Source organism: Moschus berezovskii, chromosome X, assembly GCF_049115385.1.
Source record: "Moschus berezovskii isolate FMDL1 chromosome X, NW_MosBer_1.0, whole genome shotgun sequence".
In the NCBI taxonomy this organism is placed as follows: Eukaryota; Metazoa; Chordata; class Mammalia; order Artiodactyla; family Moschidae; genus Moschus; species Moschus berezovskii.
The window spans coordinates 12,291,778-12,317,105 of record NC_142488.1 but is presented as its reverse complement, the minus strand read 5'-3'; positions in this window follow the sequence as shown (position 1 = coordinate 12,317,105).

Below are 25,328 nucleotides of genomic sequence, written 5' to 3'. Positions count from 1 at the left end.
AGTCTGTTTATTAAAATTCTTCTCTGGGTGTCACTGTCTCTGTGTGGCCCAGTAAATATTTTTCAAACACTGCTTTTTCATCTCCATGTGCGTGGGCTTCCTCCCCTTTGGTGTCCCAAACACCTACCCCCGACATCCTCTGTCTTTAGCTGCAGATGGTATTTCAGGTGAGGGCTTTGTTCATTTGGGTGAATTATTCAGTTTTCTTCATATACGTCTCATTAAGCTGTTTTTCTGCATATACGTTATTAAAACTTTTGTTGGATTTTTCTATTACTCTGAGTTATGTCAATTTAAAATTCCTAGACCAGCCAGAAGAACCTAGAACGGCAGAGGAAAATTCCTTCCTCCTCAACAATGGAAAATAATAAAAAGATCATTCACTGAAACTTGGTGTTCACCTTGTCATTTTGTCATACATGCAATCAAACTCATGAGATAGTTTTGCTAATATGGCCATGAGCTTTTGCAAACAGGAGAGCATGGGCTAAACAATTATTATCGTCACTCTGTCTTCCCAAATATTATAGAAACATTTAAATTATTTAGAGCCTTAAACAAGAGATCAATATAAAATCATCAATATTTCAGGAAGTATTATGAAATTTTTAATATGCAAATTTGGCTATTACAACTGTTGAGACTTCAGGAGTGTTATTTTGTGAGGATAATTAAGTATGCACATTTCAGTAATTAAGTTTTGGAACTTAGCCCCAAACTTAACCCTCACTCTGGCTCTTGTAGTATAAATTCAACTGGCTGCTTCTGAGCTGCCCACAGGTCTTTCGCTTTGTTTTTAGAAATACTTTATTTGCCCCATTTGCCATAGCAATGACATACATTGCATATTCAGGAAATGTGACATGAAAATGGTTTTGAAAAACAAAGTAAATACTTGGTTTTCATGACAACTTGAAGGCACTTCATTCCTCCCAACCCCCCACTTCAATCATGCTGCCCCAGCTTAGTTGTCCTCCCTTTCAAGAGTACCTCAAAGAAAAACTTCCTATTCATTAGCATCATTCATCACTGGGATTGCCCTCTGGAGATACCTTGCAATTCTCCATAATATAGGATATCTGAACTGCTAAAGGGATAATTTTACTGCTGTAACTTTACTGAGATGTAAACAGTGTCCTTTGAAAAGCACAAGTTTTTTATTTTATTGAAGTCCAATTTATCAATTTTTTTTCTCTTACAGTTAAAGCTTTTTGAGCCCTAAGAGATCTTTACTCATCTCCAGGTTACAAAGACATCCTCTGTTTATTTTAGAAACTCTATAGGGAAAGGACTCAAATCAATAAAATCAGAAATAAAAAAGGAGAAGTTACAACTGACTCCACAGAAATACAAAGGATCATAAGAGACTATTATAAGCAAATATACGCCAGTAAAATGGACAACTTGGAAGAAATGGACAAATCCTTAGAAAATTATAACCTTTCAAGATTGAACCAGGAAGAAACAGAAAATATGAACAGACCGATGACAAGTACTGAAAACGAAACTGTGGTGTAAAAACTTTCAACAAAGTCCAGGACCATATGGGTTCACAAAGACCAGGGAGGCTAAGGACCATACCCTTTGCCAGTTCAATGGCATTGTCCTGGCTAGGACTACTTGGCCTGAATTGCTTCCTACAGGCAGCTCTTGTAGGCTGCCTTACACCTGGACAGATATGGTTAATTTGTAAGGCACTGTGAAAGCGAAAGTCGCTCAGTCTTGTCTGACTCTTTGCAACCCCATGGACTATACAGTCCATGGAATTCTCTGGCCAGATACTGGAGTGGGTAGCCTTTCCCTTCTCCAGGGGATCTTCCCAACCCAGGGATTGAACCCAGGACTCCCGCATTGCGGGAGGATTCTTTACCAGCTGAGTCACAAGGGAAGCCCAAGAATACTGGAGTGGGTAGCCTATCCCTTCTCCAGCAGATCTTCCTGACCCAGGAATTGAACCGGGGTCTCCTGATTGCAGGAAGATTTTTTACCAACTGAGCCATCAGGGAAGGCCAGTGATATTATATGTATTACATATAATATTAACCTTGTTTGGGGGTCATTATCTATAAATTCTTAAGGCCTTAGTTCTAAAGACTATTCATTATTTTTGTGACCAAGTGATTCATTTGATTATGCATACTAGTGAGTCTTCAGTAAATTTTCTCTATTTAGCTGTGCTGCACAATGGACTTCTCATTTTTCATACAGTGATAGCCATCCGAGTCAAGAATCCCAGGGCTCCAGTGATAATGCTCCAAGGATGGAGACATAAATATTCAGGTCTCATTGCGGGAAGACAAAAGTCAACTCATTGTTTAAGAGTGTTCCATTTTCCCCTTGGTTTCCGAGAAGGTTTGAGGCTCCTACTAATATGCTGAGCTTCTCAATCAATACATTTGGCTCGAGGCATTTGTGTAGTCAATTCTCCATGCCTACTCTTCAGCATCCTCTCTGTATAAATTGGCTGGCTGTATTCGGTTAGAACCTTCCTTTCCTCATCAATATATCAATGTTATACAGCAGCCTGCAAGGCATGGTTAGATGAAACAATTATTTAACCCTAGTGGTTTGAGATTTCACAAATAATTCCCAAATCCTCTAACATTAAAATGTCTCTTTGTTTTTATAGAGCTACTACAGGAAAATAATTTTTTAGGAAAACTTGGTCTGGGCTATAAACGTATTCTTAGACAAGCAAAATCTGTCATTATAGTCAAGATTGACTGACCTGTCTATGCATCAAATAGACTAGTGTAGGTAAAGGTTTATAAATTAATGAGTAGCATGGATTTTCCCCTCACGTCCACCTCTTTATTTCAATGTTTGAAATCTTGACTGCCTTTGACTATGTGTATCATAACAAACTGTGGAAAATTCTTATAGAGATGGGAATACCAGACTACCTTACCTGCCTCCTGAGAAATCTGTATGCAGGTCAAGAAGCAACAGTTAGAACTGGATATGGAACAACAGACTGGTTCCAAATTGGGAAAGGAATACGTCAAGGCAGTATATTGTCACCCTGCTTATTTAACTTATATGCAGAGTACATCATGAGGAACGCTGGGCTGGAAGACGCACAAGCTGGAAGAAATATCAATAATCTCAGATACATAGATGACACCACACTTATGGCAGAAAGTAGAGGAAATAAGGAGCCTCTTGATGAAAGTGAAAGAGGAGAGTGAAAAAGTTGTCTTAAAGCTCAACATTCAAGAAACTAAGATCATGGCATTCAGTCCCATCACTTTATGGGAAATAGATGAAGAAACAATGGAAACAGTGACAGACTTTATTTTTCTGGGCTATAAAATCACTGCAGATGGTGACTACAGCCATAAAATTAAAAGATGCTTGCTCCTTGAAAGAAAAGCAATGACAAACTTAGACAGCATATTAAAAAGCAGAGACATTACTTTGCCAACACAGGTCTGTCTAGTCAAAGGTGTGGTTTTTCCAGAAGTCATATATGGATGTGAGAGTTGGACTATAAAGAAAGCTGAGGGCTGAAGAATTGATGCTTTTGAACTGTGGTGCTGGAGGAGACTTTTGAGAGTCCCTTGGACTGCAAGGAAATCAAACCAATCAATCCTAAAGGAATTCAGTCCTGAATATTCATTGGAAGGACTGATGCTGAAGCTGAAACTCCAATACTTTGGCCACTTACCTGATGCGAAGAAATGACTCATTGGAAAAGACCCTGATGCTGGTAAAGATTGAAGGCAGGAGGAGAAGGGGATGACAGAGGACGAGATGGTTGGATGGCATCACTGACTCGATGGACATGAGTTTGAGCAAGGTCCAGGAGTTGGTGATGGACAGGGAAGCTTGGCGTGCTGCCTTCCATGGGGTTGCAAAGAGCTGGACATGACTGAGTGACTGAACTAAACTGAATAATATAGTTTATCATATTGGAAACAAGACATTATACTCCTAAGTTCTGAACCCTGAATTTCTCAAAGTACTATAAACTAAAACAGTGTGATTCACGCTGACTTTAATGGGAATTGGGCAGTTTTGTTCTGTAAAAATGTGCATGGATTTGGAAACAGACAATGGGTATTGGTCTTAGCCCTATACTTATTGCCTAGAAAGTCTTGAATGAACTACTTAAATTCAGAAACAATTCACTTAACTCCTTAAACTAAAAAATACTTTAATTGAAGTATAATCAATTTACAATACTGTGTTAGTTTCAAGTGTACAGAGTGATTCAGTTATACATTTATATATCTTTATATTTCAGATTCTTTCCCCTTATTTACGTTATTATAAGATATTGAGTAGAGTTTCCTGTACTATATAGTAGGTCTTTGTTTATTACCTATTTTTTATATAGTAGCGTGTATATGTTAATCCCAAAATTCTATTTTACCTCCCTTCCCCCTACTGTCCCTTTTGGTAACTGTAAGTTTATTTTCTATGTCTGTGAATCTATTTGTTTTGTAATTAAGTTCATTTGTACCTTTTTTTAGATTCCACATTTTAAGTGATACAATATTTATCTTTCTCTGATTCACTATACTCAATATGATAATCCCCAGGTCCATCCATGTTGCTGCAAATGGTATAATTTCATTATTTTTATGGCTGAGTAATATTCCATTTATAATATTCATATGTGTGTGGGTGTGTGTGTGTGTATATATAAAAGACTTCCAGAGCTGAAACTATGAAGTATTCAAGACATCTGACTTGTTCTTTCCACTCTAGACCGTCACCAAGGCAGGTTTTTTAAAGACAGTATTTAAACAGGGGACTAATCAAGATTTGACAGTCAAATAGTTTCTTAAATACTTTGGGGGGAGCATAGAAGTTACTGGTCTTATAAAAGTTCTATAGTAGAAAACTGTTTCATATTTCAGCTCCTGGTTTGGAGCTTTAAAAGGTTCAGTCTTCCTTTGGTTGAACACTAAAATAATTTCTTCTTATCTGCTTGTGAATCTCGTTAGAATTTTGGTCAGGTAGCTGCTCCGCCTGGTCTGTGTCAAACAGAAGACGACAGGAAGTCAGTATGATCTCCTCACCCAGTCAACTAACATATGACTCAGCTTTCCAGTAAAAGTGGAACCAGCCTGGCCCCCCAAAACCTGATCCTGAAACATTGTCAGTAACTGTAAGAGCCCAATGTTGCCACATGAATCTGTACAAGCATTCTTCGGGAAATTTATGCTAATTCTTTCTAGAATAAATATTAAATCATCCATGCCTGTAACGGGCTTCCCTGATAGCTCAGTTGGTCAAAAATCCACCTGCAATGCAGGAGACCTCACTTCAATTCCTGGGTCGGGAAGATCCATTGGAGAAGGGATAGGCTGCCCACATTAGTATTCCTGGGCTTCCCTTGTGGCCCAGCTTAGTAAAGAATCTCCCTGCAATGCACGAGACCTCGGTTCGACCCCTGGGTTGGGAAGATCCCCTGGAGAAGGGAAAGGCTACCCACTCCAGTATTCTGGCCTGGAGAATTCCATGGACTACATAAGTCCTTGGGGTCGCAACGAGTCGGACATGACTGAGTGACTTTCACTTTTGCCTATAATATCTGGAGTTTCTGAACTCTACTTTTAGAATGGGGTTGCAGTATCAAGTTGTAAGTTTGAGACCCTGATATGATGGCAGTTTGCTTCTTTCTGTGGCCTTGTTTAACCCTTTATTACTTTTTCTAGATCATAGGGTATTCATTTACACACTCGGTTAATAAAAAGGTTCTTGAACAGTGAACCTGAGTCACAAGGCACAAACCAATGATCACCTACTCCCTTCTTGACCCTTCTAAATTATCTCCAACATGAATGCAGGAGGCTAATAAGAACAGTCTTGATAATCTTACATGGTGCACTCTCTGCTTTTCTCTTTTTTATTAGATTGTTTTACTCCATCATGTCCTTATAACCCACATTTGCATCTGTGTCATTAACTCTTTAATTTGATTCAACTTCACATGTCCAGGAATATTCAGTGAGTGTTTCAATTTACAGTTTTGCAAGACTGCTTTTTCCTATACACCCATGCATCTTTAATCGCTCAGTCATGTCCGACTCTTTGCGACCCCAGGGACTGTAGCCTGCCAGGCTCCTCTGTCCATGGGATTCTCCAGGCCAGAATACTGGAGTGGGTTGCCATGCCCTCCTCCAGGAGATCTTTGCAATCCAGGGATTGAACCCAGGTCTCCTGCAGTGCAGGCGGATTCTTTACTGTCTAGCCACCAGGCAAGCCTATAACCATAACTAATCATTCTTTCCTATCAATCTGTACTAATAATACATCGTAGCTCATGGGATGTAATAAGGATTACACAAGTTTCTACCTATTTATTTTTTGTCTCCAAAGTCTACATAAAAAGAAAGGCTTTTATTTTCTGATGTATCCTTTAAAATTATTCTCCTCTTACTCTGCAGCTTTAACTCTGTATCCATTACCATCTTTGTTTCATACAATAGCCGTTCTCACAGATACTCGAAATTTTTTCAGAAGGTAAAATCAGAGTTTCCTGGAAGGTATAAAAGTGAAAGATTGTATAAGCAGGCATTTCTGGTCATGAATAAGTTACTTGCTTCCTTGAAAATTCCAACTATCTTTGTGTACACATTTAGAATTGCAGTTATCAAGTTGGACAGAGATACCAGAGTCACTGGTGAGGGTAGCCAAAGGCTGGATTTAGTCTTGCCAAGACTTCTGTCACTGGCTCTTAAATTTGAGCACTTCTCTCATCAGGGAGAGAAGCTACTTTAGTTTCCTAATAATCATTTTCATCAAACAAACATATCATACCATGAATTTCACTATTTTAATAAGCACCAGGGAAGCCCAATAGCCTCATTAGTATGCATCATTTTTCCTCTCTTTTTTTTCCCACAAGTTTAGAGAAAAGAAACCATTCACCATTCTACTTTTATCAATCAAAATAATTGGACTGAAAATCAAATGAAACTTTTTGAGCCAATCAGTTATAATAATTGCTGTATGATTCATGTTGAGTGGGCTGTTGAAAAATAAGCTCTCTGGTTGATGGGCGGTATATTATGCTGGCTATTTCTAAAGTCTGCTGCTCTGAAAACAAATCTATTGCTGAAAGAAGTACACTGAAATGGGGAACAAATTGTGCATTAGAAGGCACTAGACTTATCAATGTCAGTCTGTAATGGAAAACATATAATTTAGAAACATGCTTATTGGGAGGACAGACAAAACTTGAAGTCATAGGAAGGAAGGGCAGAGATGGAAAGAATCATTTACAAAGGGCTTCTGAATGTAATGTTCAACAACACTGAGGCTTTTCAAAAATCAATTTTACAGCTGGAGAGGATGGGATCAGCATGGTGGTTTCCTCCTTCCTCTCTTTCTCACGGCTTAGCCGCCAAGTTATTAGGACGCTCAAGCAATCCTATGGAGAATCCAGTGTTGAGAAACTAAGGCCTCCTGACAATTACCACCTGAGTACACCAGTTTGGAAGGGGATCTACTAGCCTCAGTTGAACCTTCAGATGATGCAACCCCATGAGAGACCCTGAGACAGAATCACCTGGCTTCCTGACCCCTAGAAACTGTGAGCTAAGATACGCTTATTCTCTTGAGCCAAAGCATTTCTGGGTAATTTGTTATAAGGTGGTGCCTAACTAAGTAGGGCCTCAGTGTGTCATTATGTGGGTCCAGTTTCAGTGTCTGGGGAGTTTTCTCCTCTCATCCTCCTATCTAACAGCGATATAATGCTTCATATAGGAAAAGGCACTGAAGAAACCTCCCTGAAATCCTGGTTTTGGTGGATGTAACATATGACTCTTTGCTCCCCTGCTGAGTCAAAAGGGTTTTTGCTGAAGAGATTTTCCATGCAGGGGAGGAGCACCACTTGGCCTGTGTGTATCCTAGTGACAGAAACTCCTTTAGGAAGTTCATAAACCCAGAATCTCCAACTCAATAAAGGATTGCATTTAACCCTGCAATGATCCTATGATGTAGGTACTAGTTGCCTGACCTCAAAGTCATGGGAATTGAAAGGTTGGTTTAGGGATGTACACAAATTTGGGGAAATAGTAAAAGTCTTGTGGGTTTTCCTCATAAATATCTGATGACGTCTGCATTATAGAAGAGACAAAGCAAGCCATTAAGAAGGGAACAGATAGAAGGCACTGAGCACAGGGAGAAAGGTTCTCTCCTGGCTCTGGAAAGAGACCCTCTTAAGGATTGCTTCCTGAAAGGCCGTTTGAAGGCCTAATCAACCTGACATGGTGCTCAACCCCCAATTCCCTTGATGCCTTGGAAACCCTGCCAGCTCGTGCCTAAACAATGGGCCTCCACAGGGCTACTTTCCTTTGAACTTCTGCCTCCTTTGAAGGAAGCAGCTGAAGGTTTTGCAGGGCATAAGGGGCTGATCCCTGTATTCTCAAAGACACTGTGAGCTGGGAAATAGAATGGTTCTGTTTGGAGCCTTATGTTGTGTCGGGACTTTGTCAACCACCATCTGGGGAAATTACATGACAGGGTTGAACCTGATACGGGATGTAACAAAGAGCCCAGACATGCTGTTCTACAGCAAAGGACGTCCACTGCTCTGGCCAGGCTTCAAAAAGGAAAGCACCAGTGATCTGAAGCCAAAGAGATCCTTGTCTCTCCCTTAGTCTCGGTTCTGCTACTAACAAGCTGTGTCCCTTCACTTCAAATGGTGCTCTCTTTATCTGCAAATGCAGAGAAAATATTTTCAGATCCTTCCTGGCTCCGACACTTATGATTTCACGATTCCTCCAGGCAGTTGTAAAAGCCTCCAATCCCTGAAGTGAATGTATCCACATTGTTTTCTTTGGGTATTTTCACAAGTATTCTCCTTGGTAAACTACAGCTTTTCTCGATTAGCACTGGGTTTGTGAAGACAAACTATTCAGCTGTGAAAGATGGAATATACTTGGTTTACCTTTGGTCTTCCTGGAAACATCCAGAAAAAATGATGGAAGGCTGTTTATGAATAATTCCCGTTTGGTTAATGTTGTATAACATCTCAGAGTCATTTTATTTTATCTATTTGTGTAATGGAAATGTTTCTTTTTTATGGAAGTATAGTTAATTTACAATGTTTGACAGTCATTTAAAAAATATAAAGAAGTCTTTATTTGAGGAAAACCTGATAATCAGGAGGCCAGGCTATGTGCTCATGTGCATCAATTAGTTAAGATTTTCCATTTGTTGGAGAGGATGAGGATTTTTTACATCTGTAAAACAACTCAGGAAATGTACATCAAATACTACTATCTAGACACTTCTAAGAGGAGCTAAAGCAGAGGATATGGAAGAAGGCCCCAAGGGGTCCTGCTCAGTTACAATTCCCCCCTTTTCTCTGATACTCGTCAATCTTGAGAGAACAAGCTTTGAACAAGAGAAGGCATAAAGGTTCAGGTAAGGGAGTTACTCACAAACTTCACAGAGGCACCCACATTAATGGTTGGTAGTGTCGGAGTCTGACACAGATACTCCATTTTTACTTCCAAATACATTTCTCTTCTCAATAGGCAAAGGTGATGTCACCATTAGTGATTTTAAAGCTTTTCTAGATATGAGAAGATGCAAGAATTTGGGCTTATAAATTCTTCTGAAAATTATGTAACTATCTGAGGACCTGTTTTGCAGTTTTTCCCAGAGCACACAAGGCTTCATTCCTGACCTCCACCTTGAAGTCCTTTCAAGGGGTGTTGAAGGTCAGCAGCTGCAGTGGAGCGGTAGGGCTCCTGCTGTTGCTGTTTAGTCACTCAGTCGTGTCTGACTCTCTGCGACCCCATGGACTGTAGCCCACCAGGCTCCTCTGTCCATGGGATTCTCCAGGCAAGAATACTGGAGTGAGTTGCCATTCCCTTCTCCAGGGGATCTTCCCGACCCAGAGATCAAATCCGCGTCTTCTGTATTTGCAGGCAAATTCTTTACTGCTGAGCTACCAGGGAAACCAAAGACTAAAGAGAGTGTGATTCAAAACTTCAAGAGATAAGTTTAAAAAGTCCGAGTTTTCCTCATAGTCAGAACATTCGCTGATCTAAATCATAGCAATGTTTTGAGTCCATCTCCTAAAACAGAGGAAATAAAAGTAAAAATAAACACATGGGATCTAATTAAACGGAAAAGCTTTTGCATAGCAAAGGAAACCATAGACCAAATGAAACCATCTACTGAATAAACCATTTACTGAATAAACCATCTACTGAATGGGAGAAAATATTTGCAAGTGATTCATAAACAACTCATACAGCTTAACATTAAAAAACAAACAACTCGATTAAAAAATGGGCAGAACATCTGAATAGACATTTTTTCCAAAGTGGAAATGCAGATGGCCAACAGGCACATGAAAAGATGCTCAACATAGCTAATCACCAGGCAAACACAAATCAAAATCACAATGAGATTATCACTTTATACCTGTTAGAATGGCCATCATCAAAAAGAACCAGGGTCTCCTGCATTGCAGGCAGACTCTTTACCATCTGAGCTATGAGGGAAGCCCTCAAAAAGAACACAAGTAACTAACGTTGGCAAGGATGTGGAGAAAAGAGAACCCTCACACATCATTAGTGGGAATGTAAATTGATGCAGCCACTAGGGCATTTCTCAAATAATTTCTCTTTGAAAACAGACTGAGCACTAACAGAGTATTGGAAAAGGGAATATTTTATTTGTGACTCAGTTATTAATTTAATAAGGAGTCAATACAGGCTATAGGGGATATTTCACTTTTTAATTTCCTCTCTGGCGTATTTCCTCAAAGTGACCAAAAGTAAATGACCATTTACAGTGAGAAATTATTGCTTTTCCCCAGAAACTCCTAATGTATGCGTTCATTTTAGTTTAACATCAGTTCAGTTCAGTTCAGTCGCTCAGTCGTGTCCGACTCTTTGCGACCTCATGAATCACAGCGTGCCAGGCCTCCCTGTCCATCACCAACTCCTGGAGTTCACTCAAACTCATGTCCATCGAGTCGGTGATGCCATCCAGCCATCTCATTCTCTGTCGTCCCCTTCTCCTCCTGCCCCCGATCCCTCCTAGCATCAGAGTCTTTTCCAGTGAGTCAACTCATCGCATGAGGTAGCCAAAGTATTGGAGTTTCAGCTTTAGCATCAGTCCTTCCAATGAATATTCAGGACTGATTTCCTTTAGGATGGACTGGTTTGATCTCCTTGCTGTCCAAGGGACTCTCAAGAGTCTTCTCCAACACCACAGTTCAAAAGCATCAATTCTTCGGCGCTCAGCTTTCTTCACAGTCCAACTCTCACATCCATACATGACCACGGGAAAAACCATAGCCTTGACTAGACGGACCTTTGTTGGCAAAGGTTGTTTCTGCTTTTTAATATGCTATCTAGTTTGGTCATAACTTTCCTTCCAAGGAGTAAGCGTCTTTTAATTTCATTAGTTTAATATAGTTGTACTAAAAATGACAGAAATAATGACCTAGGCTTCTGTGGTGTTTTCCTTCTGGAGAAGGAAATGGCAACCTACCCCAGTATTCTTGCCTGGGAAATCCCATGGACAGAGAAGCCTGGTGGGCTATAGTCCATAGGGTCACAAAGAGTTGGACACAACTTGGCAACTAAACCACCACCACCAGAGAAAATGTACAATGCATGCATTAACATGGGTGGGCCTAGAGATTATCGTACTAAGTGAAGTAAGTCAGACAGAGAAAGACAAATACTGTATGATATCACTTACATGTGGACTCTAAAAAAAAAAAAGGGACAAATGAATTTATTTGGAACTTCCCTTGTGGCTGAGAAGGTAAAGAGTTTGTCTGCAATGCAAGAGACCCAGGTTTGATCCCTGAGTCAGGAAGATCCCCTGGAGAAGGGAATGGCTACCTGGTCCAGCATTCTTGCCTGGAAAATAACATGGACTGGTGGGCTACAGTCCATGAGGTAACAAAGAGTTGGATACAACTCTTATTTATTTACAAAACAGAAAACAAAGCAAGTAGAGAACAAAGACCAAGTTCAGCAAGCTTCCCCTTAAGAGCCCAATTTCTCTCCCTCTCTGATGGTGGTGGTTTAGTCGCTAAGTTGTGTCCGACTCTTTGTGACCCTATGGACTATAGTCCACCAGGTTTATTTGTCCATGGGATTTCCCAGGCAAGAATACTGGAGTAGGTTGCCATTTCTTTCTCCAGGGGATCTTCCTGGCCCAGAGATTGAACCCGTGTCTCCTGCAATGCAGGCAGATTCTTTTACCACTGAGCCACCAGGGAAGTCCCTTCTCCCTCTCTATTCCTTTCTAATGTGAGAATGAAAAAGAATAAAAAAGTGGTAGCAAGGGCCTGCACATTTTCCTCCTACTGTTTCCATAGAGGACACAAGACAGGGCTGAGCAGTGTTTCCATTCCTTCTGGAATTCCAAGGTGATGTTGGCCTGAACTTGCATGGAACATTGCGCTGCTCACTTGGGTGTAACCTGACACATGATGTCATTGTCAGCCGTCTGGATTCATCAACTCCAGCTGCTGGACTCTCTGCTCTGTGTGGGGGTTCAAGCTTCCCCATCTGTTCCTGGCCCCCCCTTTTCTCTGTTGGAGCCTCCAGCCACGCCAGATGGCTCTTTTTTGGTATGAGGGATCATTTTTCTCTGATCAATGTCTCAGTCCCAATCCGTATCGAACAATTCGAACCACCTCCATCACTTTCATTGCTTTAGGCATTTTTAGAGATTGATTTCCATGACATATGCATACATGTGTGCATATACATAGTGACCACAATGCACACGCGTATAGAACTTCATTCTTTTTAACTTTCACACACCCCACAACCCAGGCTCAGAAACAGTATTTCTTCAATACTCTTGAACTTGGGTTGGATTCTCTACAGTGGCTGTGGATAAGAAACGGGGCCTCTGACATGCTGAGGATCATCTCCAAAACCCTTCTCTACTACACTTGAGTACTTAGAAACTACAAAAAGTCAAGTTTACCAGCCCCTAGGATCTATTCTATATCCTGCTGATCTGGTCAAGCAACTTCATTTTTGGCTCTGGGAAATCTTGCTCGTAATTACAATACTCAAGTTCCAACAACGTGGGGTTTTTCAGGAGTGGCTGAGAAAGATCGGCAGCTCACAGACTCTGCCTGGCAGCTGGAGCCCTGAGTCAAGGACTGTTCTCACCAGCAAACCACGGGTTGGGCTGCTGAATAATGTCTTTCACCATACCTGTGATCACAGTCATCTTCATGGGTGAAAGGGCGTAACTGATACAGATGTGTCACTTCCTTGAGGGAATATTTTAAAGCAACAGTAGTTTTCATTTACTATTTTAGGTCTGATAGTTAGCATTGTTTTTTCAATGATGATGAAAGCGGTTCTCTTTAAGACAATATCTAAAATAGTCTACTTGGCTTCCCTTGGCAATCTTTACGCTTCATATAAGTGAAGAAATATTAATTCCATTGCAGGGGTTCTCAGCCAGGGGTGATTCTGCACTTCCCGACCCACCCCGGGGGAGGTGCTACCAGCATCTAGTGGGTGGAGTCAGGAATGCTGTTCAGCATCCTATAGTACCCAATCAGCCTGACCTCCACCAACAGCAAAGAACTGCCTGGCCCAAATGTCAACAGTGTCCAGACTGAGAAGCCCAGCTCTATCGGATTTTGAATTATTTACACCATCTGATGAAGCCCTGCTCCTTATAAAGGAGCACCTAAGACTGTAGACTGAGGAGCCTGGCAGGCTACAGTCCATGGGGCTGCAAAGACTTGGACACAACTGAGGGACTAAGCATGCAAGAGTATAGGATTTCAGGTGTGAGGCCATCCTTCTTACAAAGTGTTTTGAGCCAGGTGAAGGCTCACTTTAGAAACCAAAAGCTGTACCTGTATCTTGGCTAACTTCTAGGCACCAACAGGATTTCTATTTAATTTTGGTAGGTCTCTGGAGCTTGAGGCTTTCCTCTTCCTCTTCAGAGCTTTTTCCAAGACTAAGGGTTGGACAGGGAGGCCTGGCGTGCTGCAGTTCATGTGATCGCAAAGAGTCGGACACGACTGAGCGACTGAACTGAACTGAAGGATTTTATTGGACTTCCCAGATGGCGTTAGTGGTAAAGAATCCGCCTGCCAATGCAGGATATGCAGGAGACATGGATTCCATCCCTGGGTTGGGGAGATCCCCTGGAGAAGGGCATGGCAACCCACTCCAGTATTCTTGCCTGGGAAATCCCATGGACAGAGGAGCCCCAGCGGGCTACAGTCCATGGGGTCACAAACTGTCAGACACGACCAAGCACTAACTTAAGGGTTTTATTAGCCTATAGTTCCTTGGCACAGTTTAATCATACTCCATAAGAAACAAACAGAATTGTGTATAATAACAACAGAAACCTCGATTAAACTGTCAGGAGACCAGAGGGGGTGCTCTCATGCCTTTCGATGACAGCCAACTCCAACAGGAAGAAGACCCTTCTTTTCTGGCAAGGGCTCAGCCAATGGAAAGCATGGACTCTGTTTACTATAGCTCTATCACCTCTACAAAAGGGTTCTTCTTCCCCTGACATGTGGAGGCTTACCCATGGCTTGCCAAGGTTGCAGACCCTGAACTGCAATTCTCTGTTGATAGCTAATAAACCCATCTTTCCTGGAGAAGTATCTGGTATTCTGATTATTTCAGGTCAGCAAGATGCAGAAAACAAATGCAAGATCTTATAAGACTGATTTCTTTGTTGTAAAAAAGTAATAGTGGTACCAGCTGGGTTTAGGAGGAATTCATGACCATGTGAAGGTTTTCACAGGTCAAGTTGCCTTCTTTTTGTTCTAAGTCATGAAACTTCTACAAAGCCAGTCTCACCCACGAAGTTCCATTTCCATTCATCTGCAGAGCCAATGTTCAAGGGAGTGTTTTTTTTCTTTTATTGTCATAAGCTCTCATTCTCATTAAAAAAAAAAAGTGATCAGTATATATTCTCTTAAAAATGAAAAGAACAATAACCTCAAAACCCACCTTTTGGGATCAACGCTTCTAGATTACAGCATTATACAAGGATGACAGTTCAGTTTTAGTCTCTCCCAAATATCATGCTGCTCCTACTAGTAGAATATACAGGGCCAGGCCCTCTTTGGTGGACATGTGATGCTCTTCAAGCAAGTGTTCAAGAAAAGAACCAGGTGATCTTTATCTCTGGAAAATTTCTAGTATAACTTCTAGTTCTCAGGAAGAAATAGACTATTAAGGATGCTATATTTTTAAGTGGGATGATGGTGTTCAGGTATGTTTTTAAAATTATTTTTAGAGTTAAATTCTTAACTATTTATGGATTAAAACAATATAATATCTGAAAAGGGCTTCAAAATAGTTCAGGGGAAAAGGTATGGATGAAATGAAGTTGGCCACGAGTTCATAACTGTTTTAAACTGATGATGAATACATGAAGGTGTATATATTCTAATCGAAATGCTTCAGTGGACTGGAAGAAATTGATGACCGAGAAAGGAAATGGCCTAACAAAAAAATATTTAAGACATGATGGACTGCAGTGAGGTATTACCTCACACTGGTCAGAATGGCCATCATCAAAAAATGTCTACAACAATAAATGCTGGAGAGGACGTGGAAGAAAGGGAACCCTCATACACTGTTGGTGGGAATGTAAATTGGGACAGCCACTATGGAGAAGAGTATGGAAGTTCCTTTAAAAAACTAAAAATAGAGCTACTCTATGATCCAGCAATCCAACTACCAGGCACATACCCTGAGAAAACCATAATTCAAAAAGATACATGCACCCCAATGTTCATAGAAGCACTATTTACAATAGCCAGGACATAGAAGCAATCTAGATGTCCATTGACAGATGAATGGATAAAGATGATGTGGTGTGTTTAACACACACATATAAGATGGAAATTACTCAGCCATAAAAAAGAATGAAATAATGCCATTTGTAGCAATATGGATGGATCCAGAGATGATCATACTAAGTGAAGTCAGTCAGAAATAGAAAAGCAAATGCATGATTATTACTTATATGTGAAATCTAAAAAAAGATACAAATGAACTTACTTACAAAACAGAAACAGACTCACAGACTTAGAAAACAAGCTTATGGTTACGAAAGTGGAAAGAGGTGGGAGGGATAAATTAGGAGGTTCAGTTCAGTTCAGTCGCTCAGTCGTGTCCGACTCTTTGCGACCCCATGAATCACAGCACGCCAGGCCTCCCTGTCTATCACCAACTCCCGGAGTTCACTCAAACTCATGTCCATCGAGTTGGTGATGCCATCCATCCATCTCATTCTCTGTCGTCCCCATCTCCTCCCGCCCCCAATCCCTCCCAGCATCAGAGTCTTTTCCAGTGAGTCAACTCGTCGCATGTAATAAATACCTACTACTACATATAAAGAAATGGCAACCCAATCCAGTATTCTTGCCTGGAGAATCCCATGGACAGAGGAACCTGGTGGGCTACAGTCCATGGGGTCACAAAGAGTTGGACATGACTGAAGTGACTGAGCACGCACATATAAAGTAGGTAATCAACAAGGACCTACTATATAGTACAGGGATCTCTATAGTACATTTCTTTCTAATAACTTGTATGCAAAAAGAATCTGAAAAAGGAAACATGTATGTATAAATGAATTGCTTTAATGTACACCTGAAACTAACACAACATTGTAAATCAACTCTGCTGCTGCTGCTGCTGCGTTGCTTCAGTCGAGTCCCACTCTGTGCGACCCCATAGACGGCAGCCTACCAGGCTCCCCTGTCCCTGGGATTCTCCAGGCAAGAACACTGGAGTGGGTTGCCATTTCCTTCTCCAACTCTGCTCCAATATAAAATGAAAATTTTTGAAAAGACATGATGGGACAGGAGGTAGATTTCAGAGACTAGAATCTCTCAAGCAATCACTATAAATTCAGCCTGATCCTTGAGTGTATTGAAAACATCTCCCTCCACTCTGGCCATTTTGCCAGATGTGGAGACATTTAGAAGAGGAGGAAAGATGTTTCTAAGCCATATTAATTTATACTTTGGCTTGATTTTTATCTTGATGCACTTAACATATTGGGAGCCACACTGGACATACTTTCCTCCTTTAAATGTCAAGGGTTTATTGAAATTGTGAATCAATTTTCTTTTTCTAAAATCTTGGCCTTGTAAAGCTGATATCTGGGCCAGTATGGTCAAAGATTTTACAATAACATTTTGGTTGATGTCACTTTCTTACTCTCCCTCAAAATAATGAGTTGCATGGGAACTGTAATGTTTCTTCCTCCATGAGGTCATGAGCGGGTGAAGCTTTCAAGCTCCTATCACTTTTTCCGAAAGATATCACTCATTCTGACTCCTAATTAATCAACATTATTATGTAGCAACCAAATAAATAGTGTCCTAAAGAAAGCATCCTCTCCTTGGCTGTTCCAGCGAACTCTGCTGACTCATTTGGTGTTGGATTTGAGTAAGTTTTCAGGCACATAATGCCTAAGAAGCCACGCTTTCTCTGAGCTATTCCCCTGCCTCCTTGTCCCTACCAAATAGGGGAAACTAACAAGCAGCTTTGTTCTGGGTTTTCCGTATCCTTGCAAGAGAGAGGATTTAGCATGGCTTTGGCAACCACCTCTAAAGAATATATTCTATAAGCTAAAGACACCTTTGCTACATTTACTTGTTTTTCAACTGGAATTCCTTTAAACGTGTATCACATAATCTTTTATGCTCAGGTGCTAGGCTCACAAGAGCTGCATTGTGGCAACCTTGGTTGCCCCTTCATCAATGGGTGTTTCTTTTAATTAATTTATTTTAATTGGAGGCTAATTACTTTACAGTATTGTGGTGGTTTTGGCCATACATCCACATGAATCAACCATGGGTGCACACGTATCTCCACATCCTGAACCCCCCTCCCATCTCCCTCACCCCATCCCTCTGGGTTGTCCCAGGGCACTGGCTTTGAGTACCCTGCCTCGTGCATCAAACCTGGACTGGTCATCTATTTCACATATGGTAATATACATGTTTCAATGCTATTCTCTCAAATCATCCTACCCTTGCCTCCTCCCACATAGTCCAAAAGTCTGTTCTTTACCTCTGTGTGTCTTCTGCTGTCTTACATATAGGGTCATTGTTACCATCTTTCTAAATTCCATATATATGTGTTAATATATTGTATTGGTATTTCTCTTTCTGGCTTACTTCATTCCGTACGACAGGCTCCAGTTTCATCCACCTCATTAGAACTGATTAAAATGCATTATTTTTTATAGCTGAGTAATATTCCATTGTGTATATGTACCACTGTTCCACAACTTCCTTATCCATTCATTTGCCAAAGGATATCTAGGTTGCTTCCATGTCCTGGCTATTGTAAACATTGCTGTGATGAACATTGGGGTACACATGTCTCTTTCAATTCTGGTTTCCTCGGCGTGTGTGCCCAGCAGTGGGATTGCTGGGTTGTATGGCAGTTCTATTTCCAGTTTTTTAAGGAATCTCCATACTGTTCTCCATAGTGACTGTACTAGTTTGCATTCCCACCAACAGTGTAAGAGGGTTCCCTTTTCTCCACACCCTCTCCCAGTGGGTGTTTCTTTAAGAGAATCTATCTAGATGACAGATGAAGAAACTGAGGCCCAGAGAATCACCTCAAGAGGTGATATGGAGGCTACCCAGTTGGGTAAAAGCATGGTTAAGAGTTAGGAGGGTGAAAGAGGTGAGTGAAAAAGCTGGCTTAAAACTCAATATTAAAAAAACTAAGATCATGTCATCTTGTCCCAACACTTCATGGCAAATAGAAGGTGCCAGCATCCAACAACAATAGATACAACAGTGATAGCAACCACACTAATCACGCTAAGATATTCCACAACTATACATTTACCCCAAGAATCCAAATAATATCAGTAAGATGGAACTCAGTTTGCAGGAGAAACCTTCTGATGAAATTTTGCTAATGTGAAACTGGAAAGCAAATGAGTCCAACTGAATTCAATGGAAGTGACATCTTCTTTCCATTTTTTATTCTAGATAAGATGGTTTTAACTGATTTGAGGCCACGTATTAGAATCTGGCCTCATTTGAGCTTATATTTTCATACTCGATGACTTAATGTACTCAAATCTACCCCCGGTTGGTGGGGGCCTGCATGTGTGTACAAGTGGTTGTTCATTGAACTCATGCTTAGTAGAGTACATCAAAGTCAGTTTTTAGCTTATTGCCAGTGGCATTTCCCTGTTTCCTTGGTGGGAAATTCCAGCCTTTAGAAGACATGCCTTTCAAGAGTTCAGTGGGGGAGAATATAGTTCCTGGAGACAGAGTTAGTTAGGAAAGCAATCAATCAACTCCACTCAATTAGCAGAGGATACAAGAAATAAACAGAAAGAGCTCAGGGGAGAGGGGAGCCCGAGGTCCAGTTTGAAACCTATTTTTATCTGAGTGAATCACTTCAGTTCTCTGCGCCTCAGTTCTTCATCTGTAAAATGAGGGTCTGGAATGCTAAGCCTTGGTTGTTTTTTTTTTAAACAATTTTAAAGGCTATACTCCATTTATAGTTATTACAAAATATTGGCTCTGTCCCCCATGTCACACAGTACATCCCTGAGCCTAACTCACCCCAATAGTTTGTGCCTCACACCCTATAATTACTGCTCTCTCCCCACTACTGGTAACCAATAGTTTGTTCTCTATATCTGTCAGCCTGCTTCTTTTTTGGTATTAGAATGCTTACTCTTTATTACTCTGGCTTTTTTCATTCTGATAGTCTATTTACTATTGACTATGTACTAGGTACAGTCCCTATAGGAAATGCAAAATTTTCTACAACCTAACACCGACCTTCAGAATGCTTCAAACCTCATTGGGAAAAAAAATTCAACTATTAACAAAAAATGTCATGCAGTGGTGACAGGCAGATTACAAATGCTCATACTTGAAGGGAACTTCATTTTGGTTGCTGTTTGGTCGGAAATGTGTGCAGAGAAACATTAATGTGGACTTGTCTCAAGTGTTGGTTCTAAATGAAACTGATTCATTCCCAGTACTGGGGTTGGAAGACAAACACAAGAGTAAGGGACTCTACAATCTAAAACCTCCCCAAAGGGATACTACAATATATGGCTAGCAATGCAATGCTGCTGCTGCTGCTGCAAAGTTGCGTCAGTCGTGTCCGACTCTGTGTGACCACATAGACGGCAGCCCAACAGGCTCCTCTATCCCTGGGATTCTCCAGGCAAGAATACTGGAGTGGGTTGCCATTTCCCTCTCTGGTCCAAAGACCAAGGGGCCTTATAAACTGTGAGGGATACTGGTTAACTGGAGCTGCATAGATGAGAGAAAGCTTCCCAAAGATGTGACAATTGAGACAGCTATAGCCTTTTGGGAGGAAGCCATGCCAATCAAAATCAACATGGTAACAGTTGCATGTTTCCCATACACAGCTGTGTGAAGTTCAGGAATCTGTAGTTTAAAAAATATATATGATTCTGATGTTCAGCCAGATATAAGAGCCGATGCATTATTAGTCATATTTCCATGGAAGCACTGTGTTCAAATTAGGAACTTTTAGTTCAAAAGAGAGCTGTAGAACTTGGATAGAGTCCAGAGAAAAGAAAGCAAAACCATTAAAAGTTCAGTGGTGGAATTCAAGAAAAAATGGTAAATGAAATAAAGAAGGCTGAGGGGGAAATAAGATTTCAAATATGCAAATCGCTATCCTATGAGTAGTGGCTGACTCTTGTTCTCTGGGTACATCCAGAATGAGAAAAATGGGAGTGAGCAGAAATGGGAGCAGTTAGGATTTAAAACAGATGTGCAGGCAAAGTCCTGACAAGACTGGTGAGACAATGGTATCCGTGTAGATATTTTTAAGGTATAGTTTGCATTGATCTGACAGAACATAGACAAGGCAAAATATTATTGTTTCATATATATTCAGATTACTCAGGGCTAACCCCCTATCTATATCTACCAAGGAACTACAAACAAGGATTGCTGTTGTTCAGTCGCTCAGTCATATCTGACTCTTTGCAACCCCATGGACTGCAGCACGCCAGGCTTCTCTGTCCTTCACCATCTCCCGGAGCTTGCTCAAACTCACAAAGAAAGATACATTTGTAAAATGTAGATTCACGTGTGCCTGGTGATTGTAGACATTTCTCATGTGCTTGGAGGATGGACATGATCTCTCTCATAAAGAAAGATCTTTTTTGTTCCTATAAATGCTGGAGAACAGAACAAATTGTAGTGAGTTTTTAAAAATGCTTAGGTTCTCCAGCAGTTGGCCATGATGGAGATCCACTATCATTGGTCCGTTAAGTGGAGATAGCTTGGAACCAGATCACAGAATGTTAGATCTGGAAGGGAGCTAGTCTAGTGCTTCTCCAAGTGTGGTTGAGAAAAAATCAATGTGGGGATGTCCTGAATTTTCTTCTGAAAAAAAGAAAGGGGACTTCTCTGGCGGTCCAGTGGTTAAGACTTCACCTTCCAGAGCAGGGGGTGTGGGTTCAATCCCTGATCAGGGAGCTAAAATCCTACATGCCTCTATATTGTAACAAATTCAATAAAGATTTAAAAAATGATCCACATTAAAAAAAACAAAAAACTGAAAAAATAATGAAAAGAAGGAATTTTGTGGTCTTATAAATTATATAATCCTGAGTTAAAAAGTTAAACAGATTCACTTATTGCAAGGATTCTCAGAGGATTCATTCTTCAAGAAGGGCATAGGGAAAAGCAGATGTATTCTTGTATCTTATCAGATCATTTTTCTATGAAATACACTCTGAGACAAAGGGAATGATCAGGACCAGCTCCTTCATTTATCTTTAAACAACAGCATTTCAAGTTTAGAGAGGTAAAGAGAGATACCTAACATCATATAGACAATAAAACATTGAAGCATAGAAACAAGTCTCCCAACTCTGTGGAGAGTGCCCATTTCAGGCCCCCACTCTGTGAAAGCTACACCCCCATTTTAGGCTAATAGTCACCACGTCCGATGTACATTTGGCACAACCCAGTGTGTACAGTTGGAATACACCCAGTGGAGCAATATTGAGGACCCCAAAGTCAAAGGGATCAACTGCTAAGCTCACAGTGCCATGAGGACATGATGTGATAGTGACCAATAAAAACGTTGTGGTTGGAACTAATCTTGCACAGGAGAGAAAAATCTGCTACTCCAAAATGCATCTCTTTGGCATGAGGATTAATTTAAGCTGATTGTTTTTAAGAAACACACAACTCAGGAAGTTTTCTTTTACTCGCCCCCCTCCCTGCCTTGACTCGGACGTAAAGAATCTGCCTGCAGTGCAGGAAACCTGGGTGTAATTCCTGGGTTGGGAAGATCCCCTGGAGAAGGAAATGGCAACCCACTCCAGTATCGTTGCCTGGAGAATCCCATGGACAGAGAAGCCTGGCATGCTGCCGTCCATGGGGTTGCAAAGAGTCAGACACAATTCAGCAACTAACACTTTTAGCTATTTAAAGAATTTACATAAAGGACCAGAATAAAGCAGTCACCAGAAATATCTTCAAAGATTATGGGGTGAGGTGTAGTCTGGACAACTGGGCAGAACAAAAGACCAGAGTCCACTCAGTATCCCATTGTCTCTGCAGGACCCAGCAAATATTTATTTACCAAATGAGTGCTTTTCCATCTCCATGTCAATTGCCTTCCTCCCCATTGAAGTCCCAACTGACTACCCCCAACCTTCTCTTTTGTCTTCAACTAAAGATGGTATTCAAGGTGAGGGTTTTGGCCATTTTGGTGAGTGACTTAGTTTTCCTGGGTCTCTCCCATGTTTACACGTCATTAAACTTTTGTTTGACTGTCTCCTGTTAATCTTCCTCATGTCAATTTAATTCTAGATCAGCTAGAAGAACTAGAAGAGTCGAAAATTTCTTCCTCCCTGACATTTATAGCCATTATATTTGTGAAATTGAAAGTGTTAGTCACTCAGTTGTGTCCAACTCTGCAACCCCATGGATTGTAGCCCGCTGGGCTCCTTTTTCCATGGAATTCTCCAGGCAAGAATACTGGAGTGGGTTGCCATTTATTTCTCCAGGGGATCTTCCCCATCTAGGGATCGAACCTGTGTCTCCTGCATTACAGGCAGAATTTTTTTTTTTTTTTACCACCTGAGCCACCAGGGACTCATATCAGTGTATTAACATGACCTGTATTATACTGCAACACAAAGTTCTGTGCAAAGGTCTCAATTTTTATAGAGACTTTCTGAAAGTGACAGTTGCTCAGTCGTGTCCAGCTCTTTGAGACCCCATTCTACAGGAATGCTGTTTTAGGATTTGGACATGTGGTTTACATGTATATACATATCTACCTTAAGCATGGGCTGCTGCTGCTGCTGCTAAGTCACTTCAGTCAGGGTAGCAAAAGAGAATGCTTAGCAGATGGGTGTTAGGAGTGAAGTAAATTGCTTGATGATGCCACCAATTAGGTGGTCTCTAAGATATATACATATATATCTATGTCACTTACTCCCAGGAATTGAAAACATTAATCCATGTATCTGAGTAGCAGCCACAGATCATTAATTAAGCATAAATTCCCTATTATAATCTGCATTTTGGACCATTTTATACAAAATGGAATGAATTTACTTTTGAACAATAATCCAGAGTAGTAAATAGAAGTGAAACCAAATAATTGCTGTCTTTTAAAAATAAATATTTAAGAGCTTTTTAGAGTCTTTGTTTTGGATGGAGCTTTTCAAAGCCTGCCTTATTGGTGCCTGTTGGTAGAAGCTGACTCCTGCTGTCCGCTTCTTGGGTGCAGATGCAGCATATTCTTTGGGTGTATTTTAGTCGTTTTTATGCTGAGATGAATAGGCTATTTGAAGTGAAGGGAGGACTGGTAGTTCCTGTTGGAATAAAAGTATCATAAATCCATTCATGCCAAACTGTGAATACAGTTAGACAATGCACTGAAGGCAATTTTTATTTGGTAATTACTGTCTTTGTTCAGAAGCTTTGCCAAAGCTGATTGAAAAGCTCCCAGAACAAAACTGAAGAGATAACGCTCCCTCATTAGCCTAAACTGCATTTGAATTATTCCTGTCTTTTGTGACACTCCGGTTTTTCTTTTTAAACAAAGGATTAATGGCTCTTTAGCTTGTATATTCAAAATCAAGAGGGATGGAAGAGGATAGTTATCTCCTATCTTCCTAATCTTGACTAAAGGGTTGGAATGAGACCAACAGATTTTCCCCTTTGAGAGCTTCGCCTTTATAGCTGCTTCCTCATAGAGCAAGAGTCAGCAAGTGAGTCAAATGGCTAGAGACTCTCCTGAAGATAGGAGGGATGAGTGAGCACGCGGAAACATCCTCCCACTAAAAGTGAGTACACAGAATGCCCATATCAGCAAATATTCTCATTGGAAGCACTGTGAATCTCTATTACCATATTATCAACATACAGGTATTTGGCTCTTTAAGGCATTCCCTTAGTGCTTCAGGATGTCAATGCTGAGAGAGGGAGGGAGGGAGAGGGAAACTAGGAATGACTAGTATGGTCACACTCAAGACTTACACTCAAGTTAGTAGGTAAAATAAAGTCTTCTCTATCTTGTTGAAAGATTCATTATTCAATTCAAAGAACATTTATGGATAGAGGGAGGAGACAAGATGGCAGAGTAGAAGGACTTGAGCTCACCTGTTCTCATGAAAACACCAAAATCACAACTAACTGCTCAACAACCATTGACAAAAAAGCCTGGAACCTACCAGAAAAGATATTGCACCATCCAGAGACAAATCACGATGAGACGGTAGGAGGGGCACTTTCCAGATATAATCAAATCTCATAACTGCCTGGCGACCAACCCATAAACTGGAAAAATAACTATATCACAGAGGTTCTCCCACAGGAGTCAGAGTTCTGAGCCCCACGTCAGGCTCCCCAGTCTGGGGGTCTGGCATCAGGAGGAGGAGCCGCCAGAGCACTTGGCTTTGAAGGCCAGCGGGGCTTGAGTGCAGGAGCTGTGCAGGACTGGAAGAAACAGACTCCACTCTTAGAGGGCATGCACAAGTTTTCATGTGTATGAGGACCCAGGGCAAAGCAGTGACTCCATAGGACACTGAGCCAGAACTACCTGCGGGTCTTGGAAGGTCTCCAGGAGAGGTGTGGGTTGGTTGTGGCTGACTGTGGAGGCAAGGACACTGGTGGTAGAGGTCCCAGGGAAAACACTGGCATAAGCTCTCCCCAAGGTTGCCATTTTGGCGCTGAGAACGGGCCCCACCCAACAGCCTGCAGGCTCCAGTGCTGGGATGCTTCAGGCCAAGCAACCAACAGGATGGGAACAGCCTCACCCATCAGCAGACAGTCTGCCTACAATCATACTGAGCTGACAACCACCTTGAAAACACGC